This window comes from Hypanus sabinus, unplaced genomic scaffold, assembly GCF_030144855.1.
Source record: "Hypanus sabinus isolate sHypSab1 unplaced genomic scaffold, sHypSab1.hap1 scaffold_926, whole genome shotgun sequence".
Classification (NCBI taxonomy): domain Eukaryota; kingdom Metazoa; phylum Chordata; class Chondrichthyes; order Myliobatiformes; family Dasyatidae; genus Hypanus; species Hypanus sabinus.
Window position 1 is genome coordinate 7,706 of NW_026781779.1, and position 17,939 is coordinate 25,644.

Below are 17,939 nucleotides of genomic sequence, written 5' to 3' on the forward strand. Positions count from 1 at the left end.
AGTTCAGACGGTAGAGGACAGACAGTGGGAATGAGAGTGTGGAGAGTTCAGACGGCAGACGGAGAGGGGCTGATGTGGGGAGAGAGGGGGCTGATGTGGGGAGGGAGGGGGCTGATGTGGGGCGAGAGAGATTCTGGCAGAATCGAGAGGCACAAGATGGGAAACCACAGAAGTTGAAGATGCGGCTCAGTAGGCAGTGTCGGAGAGAGTGGGAAGGGAACTGTCCGCCTGTATCTGAGCATCCGTTCCAGCAGATACCGCCCTTGTTAGAATGTGGAGTGGCAAATTCACAGGTTGTTAATACATAATAGTTATCGCCAACCCTTAGCTGAGTAAACAAAAATAATTCATAAAATCAACAGCGACAGATGGGCCTGCTGACAATAAGGGCCAAAGCTTGGCAAGGCATGTTCTTCGACACGCACGGGCCAGTCGGTTAGACCGATCATTTGTGGCAAATTCACTGACCCTAATGTGTCTCTCCATCTCTACAGGGGCTCCTGGGAACACGACGATGCTGAGTGTCTGGCCTCCCTTGGCCAAGAGTGAGAAAACTCTGGAGGAGTGAACGAGAGAGAGAGAGAGAAGGAGCAGCAACAAGACAAGGAACAGAGGTGAAATTCCGGGTTCAGGGGAGGTAGAAATGGAGAGGGGAAAGAGATGGATTGGTGGGGAGAGGGAGATTTACACATAAAAAAGAAAAAAAGAAAGAGGCGGATACTATAAGGTCTTTTAAGAGACTTTTAGACAGGTACACGGAGCTCAGAAAAATAGAGGGCGATGGATAAGCCTAGTAATTTCTAAGGTAGGGACATGTTCAGTACAAATTTGTGGGCTGAAGGGCCTGTATTGTGCTGAAGGTTTTCTCTGTTTCTATTTCCGGTGTGGGTCTGACCCAGGGACACGGAGACTGGAACTGTGCACGGTGCTCCCGGTGTGGGTCTGACCCAGGGACACAGAGACTGAAACTGTGTACGGAGCTCCCAGTGTGGGTCTGACCCAGGGATACAGAGACTGGAACTGTGCACGGTGCTCCTGGTGTGGGTCTGACCCAGGGACACGGAGACTGGAAATGTGCACGGTGCTCCCGGTGTGGGTCTGACCCAGGGACACGGAGACTGGAACTGTGCACGGTGCTCCCAGTGTGGGTCTGACCCAGGGACACGGAGACTGGAACTGTGCACGGTGCTCCTGGTGTGGGTCTGACCCAGGGACACGGAGACTGGAACTGTGCACGGTGCTCCCAGTGTGGGTCTGACCCAGGGACACGGAGACTGGAAATGTGTACGGTGCTCCCGGTGTGGGTCTGACCCAGGGACACGGAGACTGGAACTGTGCATGGTGCTCCTGGTGTGGGTCTGACCCAGGGACACGGAGACTGGAAATGTGCACGGTGCTCCCGGTGTGGGTCTGACCCAGAGACACGGAGACTGGAACTGTGCACGGTGCTCACAGTGTGGGTCTGACCCAGGGATACGGAGACTGGAACTGTGCACGGTGCTCCCGGTGTGGGTCTGACCCAGGGACACGGAGACTGGAACAGAGCATGGTGCTCCCAGTGTGGGTCTGACCCAGGGAGACGGAGACTGGAACTGTGCACGGTGCTCACGGTGTGGGTCTGACCCAGGGACACGGAGACTGGAACTGTGTACGGTGCTCTTGATGTGGGTCTGACCCAGAGACACGGAGACTGGAACTGTGTAGGGTGCTCCCGGTGTGGGTCTGACCCTGAGATAAGTAGACTGGAACTGTGCATGGTGCTCCCGGTGTGGGTCTGACACAGGGACACGGAGACTGGGACTGTGCACGGTGCTCCTGGTGTGGGTCTGACCCAGGGACACGGAGACTGGGACTGTGCACGGTGCTCCCGGTGTGGGTCTGACCCAGAGATAAGTAGACTGGAACTGTGCACGGTGCTCCTGGTGTAGGTCTGACACAGGGACACGGAGACTGGGACTGTGCACGGTGCTCCCGGTGTGGGTCTGACCCAGGGACACGGAGACTGGGACTGTGCACGGTGCTCCCGGTGTGGGGTCTGACCCAGGGATAAGTAGACTGGAACTGTGCACGGTGCTCCCGGTGTGGGTCTGACACAGGGACACGGAGACTGGAACTGTACACGGTGCTCCCGGTGTGGGTCTGACACAGGGACACGGAGACTGGAACTGTACACGGTGCTCCCGGTGTGGGCCTGACCCAGGGACACGGAGACTGGAAATATAAACAGAAAGCAGGAAAACACTCAGCAGGCCAGGCAGCATCTGTGGAGGCGGGAGCTTACATTTCACGTCAGCTGCTGTGGGAAAGAGAGGGGTGCAGTTGGAGGAGCTGGGTCTATATTGAGGTTGGTGACCAGACATTGCTGACACTACCTTCCTGGCAGGGTGATGGAGCAGTTGGACAGGGCAATCAAAAAAGAGGCATGAAAGGTCCAGAATGTCTGTGGAAATAGATTCTGAGATCATATTACAAATAGACAATAGGCAGAAGCCTTGGCCTGTTCCCATTACCAAGCTGGTTGGAGTCAACACCAAGGGCATAGCCTGAGGCGTGCCCAGATGGAATAAGGCGTTCGGTCCTCGGCCTCAGAGATGGAGTGGGGATGTGGAACCGAAGACTGACTGAGTCAGGGACACCAGGCAGGAGGGCGGGGTTGGCAAAGCAGATGGAATATAGAATAGGGAAGTGTTTGGTTATGCATTTTGGTAGAAAGAATGAAGGCGTAGACTATTTTCTTATCAATCACGAATTCAGTAATTGAAGTTTCAAAGGGACTGGCAGAATTCCTGAAAGGTTAATTTGCAGGTTGACTCATTGGTGAGGGAGGCAAGTGCAATGTTCACATTCATTTTGAGAGGACGAGAATATAAAAGCAAGGGTGTAATACTGAGGCTTTAGAAGGCATTGGTCTGATACACTTGGAGTTTTGCAAGCAGTTTTGGGCCCCTTATCTAAGAAAAGATGTGCTGGCATTGGAGAGAGTCCAGGAGTGGTTGACAAGAATGATTCTGGGAATGAAAGGGTTAAGGTATAAGGTGTGTTTGATGTCTCAGGGCCTGTTTCAGAATATTTCAGAATAATGTCAGGGAGGGAAATACAGAATATTGAAAGGTCTAGATAGAGAAGGACGATAGTGCAGAGGAGGATTCCTCTACAGGGGGAGTCTAGGAAGAGACAGTACAGCCTCTTAGTGGAAAGACATCCCTTAGTGGAGAGATTTCTCCAGCCAGGAATATGCAGGGTTCATTGCCACAGACAACTGTGGAGGACAAGTCATCGGGCTGAGCTGAGAGGTTCTCTGTCAGTTAGGAGGTCAGAGGGTGGCAGAAAAGTGAGGTTGAGAGGGATGCAGACTCGATGGGCTGAGTGGGCTGCTTCCGATCCTCAATCCGATGGTCGAACAGCTTCATAAATACCTCGATTAGATCCTCCTCCACCAGCACACTCCAGGCACCTACCACTCCCTGTAAAAAAAATTTACCTCCTTTCAACTTCCCCTCTCTCACCTCAGACCTGTTCCCAGAGATTTTGACATTGCCCCTACGGTTGGGGGTAAAGACAGCTCCGCCCCTCCAGGGAGGGACCCAGGTGGAGGGGCTTTGCCGGTTGCAATGTGACCTGTGCCCAGAGCCGAGCAGAAAGCAGTCACCTGTGAACTGTTGATGTAGGAGTGCACAATGCCGTTATCACCAACTGATTAGAGGAGGGCCAGACAACATCCAGCACCCACACGCACTGTTGTGGCTGAACAAACAGCCGATTATTAACCAATTCCTGCTGTGTGGGGTCTGGTGATACCTCACTGATTTGGGTACTCCCTCACTCAGGAATGGGTCATCGACAAACAATATATCAGCACTGGCAGGAAGTGGGGTGGGCAGACTGCAGAGACAGGATTACAGCAGAAGGTGGCAAGGGGAGGTTGTTATACTGCAGGAGGAACAGAGAGGAGGGAATGCTGTGGAAAAAGCTCACTTAACACCTCCTCTCACTACTCCCAGGATCAAACTCTGAGTTAAGCACACTCCACACTGTCGCATCACACACTCCCAGGGTCAGACACAGAGTGAATCTCCCTCCACACCGTCCCATCACACTCTCCCAGGGTCAGACACAGAGTGAATCTCCCTCCACTCCGTCCCATCACACACTCCCGGGGTCAGACACAGAGTGAATCTCCCTCCACACCGTCCCATCACACACTCCCAGGGTCAGACACAGAGTGAATCTCCCTCCACACCGTCCCATCACACACTCCCGGGGTCAGACACAGAGTGAATCTCCCTCCACACCGTCCCATCACACTCTCCCAGGGTCAGACACAGAGTGAATCTCCCTCCACACCATCCCATCACACTCTCCCAGGGTCAGACACAGAGTGAATCTCCCTCCACACCATCCCATCACACACTCCCGGGGTCAGACACAGAGTGAATCTCCCTCCACACTGTCGCATCACACACACCCGGGGTCAGACACAGAGTGAATCTCCCTCCACACCGTCCCATCACACTCTCCCAGGGTCAGACACAGAGTGAATCTTCCTCCACACCATCCCATCACACACTCCCGGGGTCAGACACAGAGTGAATCTCCCTCCACACTGTCGCATCACACACACCCAGGGTCAGACACAAAGCGACTCTCCCTCCACATTGTCCCATCACACACTCCCAGAGTCAGACACAGAGTGAGGCTCCCTCCACACCATCCCATCACACACTCCCGGGGTCAGACACAGAGTGAATCAACCTCCACACTGTCCCATCACAGACTCCCCGGGTCAGACACAGTGTGAATCTCCCTCCACACTGTCCCATCACACACTCCCGGGGTCAGACACAGAGTGAATCTCCCTCCACACCGTCCCATCACACACTCCCAGAGTCAGACACAGAGTGAGACTCCCTCCAAACCGTCCCATCACACACTCCCGGGGTCAGACACAGAGTGAATCTGCCTCCACACCGTCCCATCACACACTCCTGTGGTCAGACACAGAGTGAATCTCCCTCCACACTGTCCCATCACACACTCCCGGGGTCAGACACAGAGTGAATCTCCCTCCACACTGTCCCATCACACACTCCCGGGGTCAGACACAGAGTGAATCTCCCTCCACACCGTCCCATCACACACTCCCGGGGTCAGACACAGAGTGAGACTCCCTCGACACCGTCCCATCACACTCTCCCAGGGTCAGACACAGAGTGAATCTCCCTCCACACCGTCCCATCACACACTCCCAGAGTCAGACACAGAGTGAGACTCCCTCCACACCGTCCCATCACACACTCCCGTGGACAGACACAGAGTGAATCTCCCTCCACACTGTCCCATCACACACTCCCGGTGTCAGACACAGTGTGAATCTCCCTCCACACTGTCCCATCACACACTCTGAGGGTCAGACACAGAGTGAATCTCACTCCACACCTTCCCATCACAGACTCCCGCGGGCAGACACAGAGTGAATCTCCCTCCACTACGTCCCATCACACACTCACATGGACAGACACAGAATGTACCTCCCTCCACCCTGTCCCATCATACACTCCTGGCGTCAGACACAGAGTGAAGCTCCCTCCACACCATCCCATTACACACTCCCGTGGTCAGACAAACAGAAAATCTCCCTACACACCGTCCCACCACACACTCCCGGGGTCAGAAACAGAGTGAATCTCCCTCCACACCGTCCCATCACACACTCCCAGGGTCAGAAACAGAGTGAATCTCCCTCCACACCATCCCATCCCACACTCCCAGAGTCAGTCACAGAGCGAATCTCCCTCCACACCGTCCCAATTCACACTCCCGGGGTCAGACACAGAGCGAATCTCCCTCCACACCGTCCCATCACACACTCCCAGGGTCAGACACATAGTGAATCACACCCCAAACCGTCCCATCACACACTGCCAGGGTCAGACACAAAGTGAATCTCCCTCCACACCGTCCCATCACACACTCCCAGAGTCTGACACAGAGCGAATCTCCCTCCACACTGTCCCATCACACACACCCGGGGTCAGACACAGAATGAATCTCCCTCCACACCGTCCCATCACACACTCTCAGGGTCAGACACATAGTGAATCACACCCCAAACTGTCCCATCACACACTGCCAGGGTCAGACACAGAGTGAATCTCCCTCCACACTGTGCCATCACAGACTCCCAGGGACAGACACAGAGAGAATTTCCCTCCATACCCTCCCATCACACACTCCTGGGGTCAGAAACAGAGTGAATCTCCCTCCACACCATCCCATCACACACTCCCAGGGTCAGTCATAACATGAATCTCCCTTCACACCATCCGATTACACACTCCCGGGGTCAGACACAGAGTGAAACGACCCCCACACTGTCCCATCACGCACTCCGAGGTTCAGACACAGAGTACAGCTCGTTCCACACTGTCCCATCACACATTCTGAGGGTCAGACACAGAGTGAAACGCCCCCCACACTGTCCCATCACACACTCATGGGGTGAGACACAGAGTGAATCTCCCTCCATACCATCCCATCACACACTCCCGGTGTCAGACACAGAGTGAATCTCCCTCCACACTGTGCCATCACAGACTCCCAGCGACAGACACAGAGAGAATTTCCCTCCACACTGTCGCATCACACACACCCGGGGTCAGACACAGAGTGAATCTCCCTCCACACCGTCCCATCACACTCTCCCAGGGTCAGACACAGAGTGAATCTCCCTCCACACCATCCCATCACACACTCCCGGGGTCAGACACAGAGTGAATCTCCCTCCACACTGTCGCATCACACACACCCGGGGTCAGACACAGAGTGAATCTCCCTCCACACCGTCCCATCACACACTCCCGGGGTCAGACACAGAGTGAATCTCCCTCCACACCGTCCCATCACACACTCCCGGGGTCAGACACAGAGTGAATCTCCCTCCACACCGTCCCATCACACACTCCCAGGGTCAGACACAGAGTGAATCTCCCTCCACACCGTCCCATCACACTCTCCCAGGGTCAGACACAGAGTGAATCTCCCTCCACACCATCCCATCACACACTCCCAGGGTCAGACACAGAGTGAATCTCCCTCCACACTGTCCAATCACACACTCCCAGGGTCAGACACAGAGTGAATCTCCCTCCACACCGTCCCAACACACACACCCAGGGTCAGACACAGAGTGAATCTCCCTCCACACTGTCCCATCACACACTCCCAGGGTCAGACACAGAGTGAATCTCCCTCCACACTGTCGCATCACACACACCCAGGGTCAGACACAAAGCGACTCTCCCTCCACATTGTCCCATCACACACTCCCAGAGTCAGACACAGAGTGAGGCTCCCTCCACACCATCCCATCACACACTCCCGGGGTCAGACACAGAGTGAATCAACCTCCACACTGTCCCATCACAGACTCCCCGGGTCAGACACAGTGTGAATCTCCCTCCACACTGTCCCATCACACACTCCCGGGGTCAGACACAGAGTGAATCTCCCTCCACACCGTCCCATCACACACTCCCAGAGTCAGACACAGAGTGAGACTCCCTCCAAACCGTCCCATCACACACTCCCGGGGTCAGACACAGAGTGAATCTGCCTCCACACCGTCCCATCACACACTCCTGTGGTCAGACACAGAGTGAATCTCCCTCCACACTGTCTCATCACACACTCCCGGGGTCAGACACAGAGTGAATCTCCCTCCACACTGTCCCATCACACACTCCCGGGGTCAGACACAGAGTGAATCTCCCTCCACACCGTCCCATCACACACTCCCGGGGTCAGACACAGAGTGAGACTCCCTCGACACCGTCCCATCACACTCTCCCAGGGTCAGACACAGAGTGAATCTCCCTCCACACCGTCCCATCACACACTCCCAGAGTCAGACACAGAGTGAGACTCCCTCCACACCGTCCCATCACACACTCCCGTGGACAGACACAGAGTGAATCTCCCTCCACACTGTCCCATCACACACTCCCGGTGTCAGACACAGTGTGAATCTCCCTCCACACTGTCCCATCACACACTCTGAGGGTCAGACACAGAGTGAATCTCACTCCACACCTTCCCATCACAGACTCCCGCGGGCAGACACAGAGTGAATCTCCCTCCACTACGTCCCATCACACACTCACATGGACAGACACAGAATGTACCTCCCTCCACCCTGTCCCATCATACACTCCTGGCGTCAGACACAGAGTGAAGCTCCCTCCACACCATCCCATTACACACTCCCGTGGTCAGACAAACAGAAAATCTCCCTACACACCGTCCCACCACACACTCCCGGGGTCAGAAACAGAGTGAATCTCCCTCCACACCGTCCCATCACACACTCCCAGGGTCAGAAACAGAGTGAATCTCCCTCCACACCATCCCATCCCACACTCCCAGAGTCAGTCACAGAGCGAATCTCCCTCCACGCCGTCCCAATTCACACTCCCGGGGTCAGACACAGAGCGAATCTCCCTCCACACCGTCCCATCACACACTCCCAGGGTCAGACACATAGTGAATCACACCCCAAACCGTCCCATCACACACTGCCAGGGTCAGACACAAAGTGAATCTCCCTCCACACCGTCCCATCACACACTCCCAGAGTCTGACACAGAGCGAATCTCCCTCCACACTGTCCCATCACACACACCCGGGGTCAGACACAGAATGAATCTCCCTCCACACCGTCCCATCACACACTCTCAGGGTCAGACACATAGTGAATCACACCCCAAACCGTCCCATCACACACTGCCAGGGTCAGACACAGAGTGAATCTCCCTCCACACTGTGCCATCACAGACTCCCAGGGACAGACACAGAGAGAATTTCCCTCCATACCCTCCCATCACACACTCCTGGGGTCAGAAACAGAGTGAATCTCCCTCCACACCATCCCATCACACACTCCCAGGGTCAGTCATAACATGAATCTCCCTTCACACCATCCGATTACACACTCCCGGGGTCAGACACAGAGTGAAACGACCCCCACACTGTCCCATCACGCACTCCGAGGTTCAGACACAGAGTACAGCTCGTTCCACACTGTCCCATCACACATTCTGAGGGTCAGACACAGAGTGAAACGCCCCCCACACTGTCCCATCACACACTCATGGGGTGAGACACAGAGTGAATCTCCCTCCATACCATCCCATCACACACTCCCGGTGTCAGACACAGAGTGAATCTCCCTCCACACTGTGCCATCACAGACTCCCAGCGACAGACACAGAGAGAATTTCCCTCCACACCCTCCCATCACACACTCCTGGGGTCAGACACAGAGTGAACTCCCTCCACACCGTCCCATCACACACTCCCGGGGTCAGACACAGATCGAATCTCCCTCCACACTGACCCATCACACACTCCCGGTGTCAGACACAGAGTGAATCTCCCTCCACACTGTGCCATCACAGACTCCCAGGGACAGACACAGAGAGAATTTCCCTCCATACCGTACCATCACACACTCCTGGGGTCAGAAACAGAGTGAATCTCCCTCCACACCATCCCATCACACACTCTCAGGGTCAGTCATAACATGAATCTCCCTTCACACCATCCGATTACACACTCCCGGGGTCAGACACAGAGTGAAACGCCCCCCACACTGTCCCATCACGCACTCCGAGGGTCAGACACAGAGTGAATCTCACTCCACACTGTCCCATCACACACTCGTGGGGTGAGATACAGAGTGAATCTCCCTCCATACCATCCCATCACACACTCCCGGTGTCAGACACAGAGTGAATCTCCCTCTGCACTGTCCCATCACACAATCCAGGGGACAGACATAGAGTGAATCTCCCTCCACACTGTCCCATCACACACTCCCGGGGTCAGACACAGTGTGAATCTCCCTCCACACTGTCCCATCACACACTCACATGGACAGACACAGAATGTACCTTCCTCCACCCTGTCCCATCATACACTCCTGGCGTCAGACACAGAGTGAAGCTCCCTACACACCATCCCATTACACACTCCCGTGGTCAGACAAACAGAAAATCTCCCTACACACCGTCCCACCACACACTCCCAGGGTCACAAACAGAGTGAATCTCCCTCCACACCATCCCATCCCACACTCCCAGAGTCAGTCACAGAGCGAATCTCTCTCCACTCCATCCCATCACACACTCCGGAGGGTCAGACAGAGAGTGAATCTCCCTCCAGACCGTCCCATCACACACTCCCAGGGTCAGGCACAGAGTGAATCTCCCTCCACTCCGTCCCATCACACACTCCCGGGGTCAGACACAGAGTGAATCTCCCTCTGCACTGTCCCATCACACACTCCCGGGGACAGACACAGAGTGAATCTCCCTCCACACTGTCCCATCACACACTCCCGGGGTCAGACACAGAATGAATCTCCCTCCATACCATCCCATCACACCCTCCCAGAGTGAGACACAGAGCGAATCTCCCTCCACACCGTCCCATCACACACTCCCGGGGTCAGACACAGAATGAATCTCCCTCCACACCGTCCCATCACACACTGCCAGGGTCAGACACAAAGTGACTCTCTCTCCACACCGTCCCATCACACACTCCCGGGGTCAGACACAGAGCGAATCTCCCTCCACACCGTCCCATCATACACTCCTGGTCTCAGACACAGAGTGAATCTCCCTCCACACCGGCCCATCACACACTCCCGGGGTCAGACACAGAGTGAATCTCCCTCCACACCGTCCCATCACACTCTCCCGGGGTCAGACACAGAGTGAATCTCCCTCCACACCGTCCCATCACACACTCCCGGGGTCAGACACAGAGTGAATCTCCCTCCACACCGTCCCATCACACACTCCCAGGGTCAGACACAGAGTGAATCTCCCTCCACACCGTCCCATCACACACTCCCGGGGTCAGACACAGAGTGAATCTCCCTCCACACCGTCCCATCACACACTCCCAGGGTCAGACACAGAGTGAATCTCCCTCCACACCGTCCCATCACACACTCCCGGGGTCAGACACAGAGTGAATCTCCCTCGTCCGGTCCGGGACCCTCACTGCCCCTCGTCCGGTCCGGTTCCCTCACTGTCCCTCGTCCGGTCCGGGACCCTCACTGCCCCTCCTCCGGTCCGGTACCCTCACTGTCCCTCGTCTGGTCCAGTTCCCTCACTGTCCCTCGTCCGGTCTGGTACCCTCACTGCCCCTCGTCCGGTCCGGTTCCCTCACTGCCCCTCCTCCGGTCCGGTACCCTCACTGTCCCTCGTCCGGTCCGGGACCCTCACTGTCCCTCCTCCGGTCCGGTACCCTCACTGCCCCTCCTCCGGTCCGGTTCCCTCACTGTCCCTCGTCCGGTCCGGGACCCTCACTGCCCCTCGTCCGGTCCGGTACCCTCACTGTCCCTCCTCCGGTCCGGGACCCTCACTGCCCCTCCTCCGGTCCGGTTCCCTCACTGTCCCTCCTCCGGTCCGGTTCCCTCACTGTCCCTCGTCCGGTCCGGTACCCTCACTGTCCCTCGTCCGGTCCGGTACCCTCACTGCCCCTCCTCCGGTCCGGGACCCTCACTGCCCCTCCTCCGGTCCGGTACCCTCACTGTCCCTCCTCCGGTCCGGTTCCCTCACTGTCCCTCGTCCGGTCCGGGACCCTCACTGTCCCTCGTCCGGTCCGGTTCCCTCACTGTCCCTCGTCCGGTCCGGGACCCTCACTGCCCCTCCTCCGGTCCGGTTCCCTCACTGTCCCTCCTCCGGTCCGGTTCCCTCACTGTCCCTCGTCCGGTCCGGTACCCTCACTGTCCCTCGTCCGGTCCGGTACCCTCACTGCCCCTCCTCCGGTCCGGGACCCTCACTGCCCCTCCTCCGGTCCGGTACCCTCACTGTCCCTCCTCCGGTCCGGGACCCTCACTGCCCCTCCTCCGGTCCGGTACCCTCACTGTCCCTCCTCCGGTCCGGTACCCTCACTGTCCCTCGTCCGGTCCGGTTCCCTCACTGTCCCTCCTCCGGTCCGGGACCCTCACTGTCCCTCGTCCGGTCCGGTTCCCTCACTGTCCCTCCTCCGGTCCGGGACCCTCACTGTCCCTCGTCCGGTCCGGTTCCCTCACTGTCCCTCCTCCGGTCCGGTACCCTCACTGTCCCTCGTCCGGTCCGGTTCCCTCACTGTCCCTCCTCCGGTCCGGTTCCCTCACTGTCCCTCGTCCGGTCCGGTTCCCTCACTGCCCCTCCTCCGGTCCGGTACCCTCACTGTCCCTCGTCCGGTCCGGTACCCTCACTGCCCCTCCTCCGGTCCGGGACCCTCACTGCCCCTCGTCCGGTCCGGTACCCTCACTGTCCCTCGTCCGGTCCGGTACCCTCACTGTCCCTCCTCCGGTCCGGGACCCTCACTGCCCCTCGTCCGGTCCGGTTCCCTCACTGTCCCTCGTCCGGTCCGGTACCCTCACTGTCCCTCGTCCGGTCCGGTTCCCTCACTGCCCCTCCTCCGGTCCGGTTCCCTCACTGTCCCTCCTCCGGTCCGGTACCCTCACTGCCCCTCGTCCGGTCCGGGACCCTCACTGTCCCTCCTCCGGTCCGGGACCCTCACTGTCCCTCCTCCGGTCCGGTACCCTCACTGTCCCTCCTCCGGTCCGGTACCCTCACTGCCCCTCGTCCGGTCCGGTACCCTCACTGTCCCTCGTCCGGTCCGGTACCCTCACTGCCCCTCGTCCGGTCCGGTACCCTCACTGTCCCTCGTCCGGTCCGGTACCCTCACTGTCCCTCGTCCGGTCCGGTTCCCTCACTGTCCCTCCTCCGGTCCGGTTCCCTCACTGTCCCTCCTCCGGTCCGGGACCCTCACTGTCCCTCCTCCGGTCCGGTACCCTCACTGCCCCTCGTCCGGTCCGGGACCCTCACTGTCCCTCCTCCGGTCCGGTACCCTCACTGTCCCTCGTCCGGTCCGGTACCCTCACTGTCCCTCGTCCGGTCCGGTACCCTCACTGTCCCTCCTCCGGTCCGGGACCCTCACTGTCCCTCGTCCGGTCCGGTACCCTCACTGTCCCTCGTCCGGTCCGGTACCCTCACTGCCCCTCGTCCGGTCCGGTTCCCTCACTGTCCCTCCTCCGGTCCGGGACCCTCACTGTCCCTCGTCCGGTCCGGTACCCTCACTGTCCCTCCTCCGGTCCGGGACCCTCACTGTCCCTCGTCCGGTCCGGTTCCCTCACTGTCCCTCGTCCGGTCCGGTACCCTCACTGCCCCTCGTCCGGTCCGGTACCCTCACTGTCCCTCGTCCGGTCCGGTACCCTCACTGCCCCTCGTCCGGTCCGGTACCCTCACTGCCCCTCGTCCGGTCCGGTACCCTCACTGTCCCTCCTCCGGTCCGGTACCCTCACTGTCCCTCGTCCGGTCCGGTTCCCTCACTGCCCCTCCTCCGGTCCGGTTCCCTCACTGTCCCTCGTCCGGTCCGGTACCCTCACTGTCCCTCGTCCGGTCCGGTACCCTCACTGTCCCTCGTCCGGTCCGGTTCCCTCACTGTCCCTCGTCCGGTCCGGTTCCCTCACTGTCCCTCGTCCGGTCCGGGACCCTCACTGTCCCTCCTCCGGTCCGGTACCCTCACTGTCCCTCGTCCGGTCCGGTTCCCTCACTGTCCCTCCTCCGGTCCGGTTCCCTCACTGCCCCTCCTCCGGTCCGGTTCCCTCACTGTCCCTCGTCCGGTCCGGTACCCTCACTGCCCCTCGTCCGGTCCGGTACCCTCACTGTCCCTCCTCCGGTCCGGTACCCTCACTGTCCCTCGTCCGGTCCGGTACCCTCACTGCCCCTCGTCCGGTCCGGTTCCCTCACTGCCCCTCGTCCGGTCCGGGACCCTCACTGTCCCTCGTCCGGTCCGGTTCCCTCACTGTCCCTCCTCCGGTCCGGTACCCTCACTGTCCCTCCTCCGGTCCGGTTCCCTCACTGTCCCTCCTCCGGTCCGGTACCCTCACTGTCCCTCGTCCGGTCCGGGACCCTCACTGCCCCTCGTCCGGTCCGGTACCCTCACTGTCCCTCCTCCGGTCCGGTTCCCTCACTGTCCCTCGTCCGGTCCGGTACCCTCACTGCCCCTCGTCCGGTCCGGTTCCCTCACTGTCCCTCCTCCGGTCCGGTTCCCTCACTGTCCCTCGTCCGGTCTGGGACCCTCACTGCCCCTCGTCCGGTCCGGTACCCTCACTGTCCCTCCTCCGGTCCGGTACCCTCACTGTCCCTCCTCCGGTCCGGTACCCTCACTGTCCCTCCTCCAGTCCGGTACCCTCACTGTCCCTCGTCCGGTCCGGTACCCTCACTGTCCCTCCTCCGGTCCGGGACCCTCACTGTCCCTCGTCCGGTCCGGTACCCTCACTGCCCCTCGTCCGGTCCGGTTCCCTCACTGTCCCTCGTCCGGTCCGGTACCCTCACTGCCCCTCGTCTGGTCCGGTTCCCTCACTGCCCCTCGTCCGGTCCGGTACCCTCACTGTCCCTCGTCCGGTCCGGTACCCTCACTGTCCCTCGTCCGGTCCGGTACCCTCACTGCCCCTCGTCCGGTCCGGTACCCTCACTGCCCCTCCTCCGGTCCGGTACCCTCACTGCCCCTCGTCCGGTCCGGTTCCCTCACTGTCCCTCGTCCGGTCCGGTACCCTCACTGTCCCTCGTCCGGTCCGGTACCCTCACTGTCCCTCCTCCGGTCCGGGACCCTCACTGTCCCTCCTCCGGTCCGGTACCCTCACTGCCCCTCGTCCGGTCCGGTACCCTCACTGTCCCTCCTCCGGTCCGGTTCCCTCACTGTCCCTCCTCCGGTCCGGTTCCCTCACTGTCCCTCGTCCGGTCCGGTTCCCTCACTGTCCCTCGTCCGGTCCAGTTCCCTCACTGTCCCTCGTCCGGTCCGGTACCCTCACTGCCCCTCGTCCGGTCCGGTACCCTCACTGCCCCTCGTCCGGTCCGGGACCCTCACTGTCCCTCCTCCGGTCCGGTTCCCTCACTGTCCCTCGTCCGGTCCGGTACCCTCACTGCCCCTCGTCCGGTCCGGTTCCCTCACTGCCCCTCGTCCGGTCCGGTTCCCTCACTGACCCTCGTCCGGTCCGGTACCCTCACTGTCCCTCCTCCGGTCCGGTACCCTCACTGCCCCTCCTCCGGTCCGGTACCCTCACTGTCCCTCGTCCGGTCCGGTTCCCTCACTGTCCCTCCTCCGGTCCGGTACCCTCACTGTCCCTCGTCCGGTCCGGTACCCTCACTGTCCCTCCTCTGGTCCGGTACCCTCACTGCCCCTCGTCCGGTCCGGGACCCTCACTGTCCCTCGTCCGGTCCGGTACCCTCACTGTCCCTCCTCCGGTCCGGTTCCCTCACTGTCCCTCCTCCGGTCCGGTACCCTCACTGTCCCTCCTCCGGTCCGGTACCCTCACTGTCCCTCGTCCGGTCCGGTACCCTCACTGTCCCTCGTCCGGTCCGGTTCCATCACTGTCCCTCGTCCGGTCCGGTACCCTCACTGTCCCTCCTCCGGTCCGGTTCCCTCACTGCCCCTCCTCCGGTCCGGTACCCTCACTGTCCCTCGTCCGGTCCGGTACCCTCACTGTCCCTCGTCCGGTCCGGGACCCTCACTGTCCCTCCTCCGGTCCGGGACCCTCACTGCCCCTCGTCCGGTCCGGGACCCTCACTGTCCCTCCTCCGGTCCGGTTCCCTCACTGCCCCTCCTCCGGTCCGGTACCCTCACTGTCCCTCGTCCGGTCCGGTACCCTCACTGTCCCTCGTCCGGTCCGGTACCCTCACTGTCCCTCGTCCGGTCCGGTTCCCTCACTGTCCCTCCTCCGGTCCGGTACCCTCACTGTCCCTCGTCCGGTCCGGTACCCTCACTGTCCCTCGTCCGGTCCGGTACCCTCACTGTCCCTCGTCCGGTCCGGTACCCTCACTGTCCCTCGTCCGGTCCGGTACCCTCACTGTCCCTCGTCCGGTCCGGTACCCTCACTGTCCCTCGTCCGGTCCGGTACCCTCACTGTCCCTCCTCCGGTCCGGTACCCTCACTGCCCCTCGTCCGGTCCGGGACCCTCACTGTCCCTCGTCCGGTCCGGTACCCTCACTGTCCCTCGTCCGGTCCGGGACCCTCACTGTCCCTCCTCCGGTCCGGTACCCTCACTGTCCCTCGTCCGGTCCGGTACCCTCACTGCCCCTCCTCCGGTCCGGTACCCTCACTGTCCCTCGTCCGGTCCGGTACCCTCACTGTCCCTCGTCCGGTCCGGTTCCCTCACTGTCCCTCCTCCGGTCCGGTTCCCTCACTGCCCCTCGTCCGGTCCGGTACCCTCACTGCCCCTCGTCCGGTCCGGGACCCTCACTGTCCCTCGTCCGGTCCGGTTCCCTCACTGTCCCTCCTCCGGTCCGGTACCCTCACTGCCCCTCGTCCGGTCCGGTACCCTCACTGCCCCTCCTCCGGTCCGGTACCCTCACTGTCCCTCCTCCGGTCCGGGACCCTCACTGTCCCTCGTCCGGTCCGGTACCCTCACTGTCCCTCGTCCGGTCCGGTACCCTCACTGTCCCTCGTCCGGTCCGGGACCCTCACTGCCCCTCCTCCGGTCCGGGACCCTCACTGTCCCTCGTCCGGTCCGGTACCCTCACTGTCCCTCGTCCGGTCCGGTACCCTCACTGTCCCTCGTCCGGTCCGGTTCCCTCACTGTCCCTCGTCCGGTCCGGTTCCCTCACTGTCCCTCCTCCGGTCCGGTACCCTCACTGTCCCTCGTCCGGTCCGGTTCCCTCACTGTCCCTCGTCCGGTCCCGGTTCCCTCACTGTCCCTCGTCCGGTCCGGTACCCTCACTGTCCCTCGTCCGGTCCGGTACCCTCACTGTCCCTCGTCCGGTCCGGTTCCCTCACTGTCCCTCGTCCGGTCCTGTACCCTCACTGTCCCTCGTCCGGTCCGGTACCCTCACTGTCCCTCGTCCGGTCCGGTACCCTCACTGTCCCTCGTCCGGTCCGGTACCCTCACTGTCCTCGTCCGGTCCGGTACCCTCACTGTCCCTCCTCCGGTCCGGTTCCCTCACTGTCCCTCGTCCGGTCCGGTTCCCTCACTGTCCCTCGTCCGGTCCGGTACCCTCACTGCCCCTCCTCCGGTCCGGTTCCCTCACTGTCCCTCCTCCGGTCCGGGACCCTCACTGTCCCTCGTCCGGTCCGGTACCCTCACTGACCCCTCCTCCGGTCCGGTTCACTCACTGCCCCTCGTCGGTCCGGGACCCTCACTGTCCCTCCTCCGGTCCGGTACCCTCACTGTCCCTCGTCCGGTCCGGTACCCTCACTGTCCCTCCTCCGGTCCGGTACCCTCACTGTCCCTCGTCCGGTCCGGTACCCTCACTGTCCCTCCTCCGGTCCGGTACCCTCACTGTCCCTCGTCCGGTCCAGTTCCCTCACTGTCCCTCGTCCGGTCCGGTTCCCTCACTGTCCCTCGTCCGGTCCAGTACCCTCACTGCCCCTCGTCCGGTCCGGGACCCTCACTGCCCCTCGTCCGGTCCGGGACCCTCACTGTCCCTCCTCCGGTCCGGTTCCCTCACTGTCCCTCCTCCGGTCCGGTACCCTCACTGCCCCTCCTCCGGTCCGGTACCCTCACTGCCCCTCCTCCGGTCCGGTACCCTCACTGTCCCTCGTCCGGTCCGGTACCCTCACTGTCCCTCGTCCGGTCCGGGACCCTCACTGTCCCTCCTCCGGTCCGGTACCCTCACTGTCCCTCGTCCGGTCCGGTTCCCTCACTGTCCCTCGTCCGGTCCGGTACCCTCACTGTCCCTCGTCCGGTCCGGTACCCTCACTGCCCCTCCTCCGGTCCGGTACCCTCACTGTCCCTCGTCCAGTCCGGTACCCTCACTGTCCCTCCTCCGGTCCGGTACCCTCACTGCCCCTCGTCCGGTCCGGTTCCCTCACTGCCCCTCCTCCGGTCCGGTACCCTCACTGTCCCTCGTCCGGTCCGGTACCCTCACTGCCCCTCGTCC

General features: G+C 60.6%; 1 protein-coding gene across 1 annotated transcript in view; it reads left to right on the forward strand.

Annotated features, from left to right (window-relative positions):
- The first annotated feature begins 491 nt into the window (after nt 1–491).
- LOC132390481 (free fatty acid receptor 3-like) overlaps nt 492–17,939 on the forward strand; it is a 153,357-nt gene continuing 135,909 nt past the window's right edge. The window contains exon 1 of the mRNA XM_059963087.1: nt 492–614. The gene's annotated coding sequence lies outside the window, so the exon portion shown is untranslated. The remainder of the gene's footprint in view (nt 615–17,939) is intronic.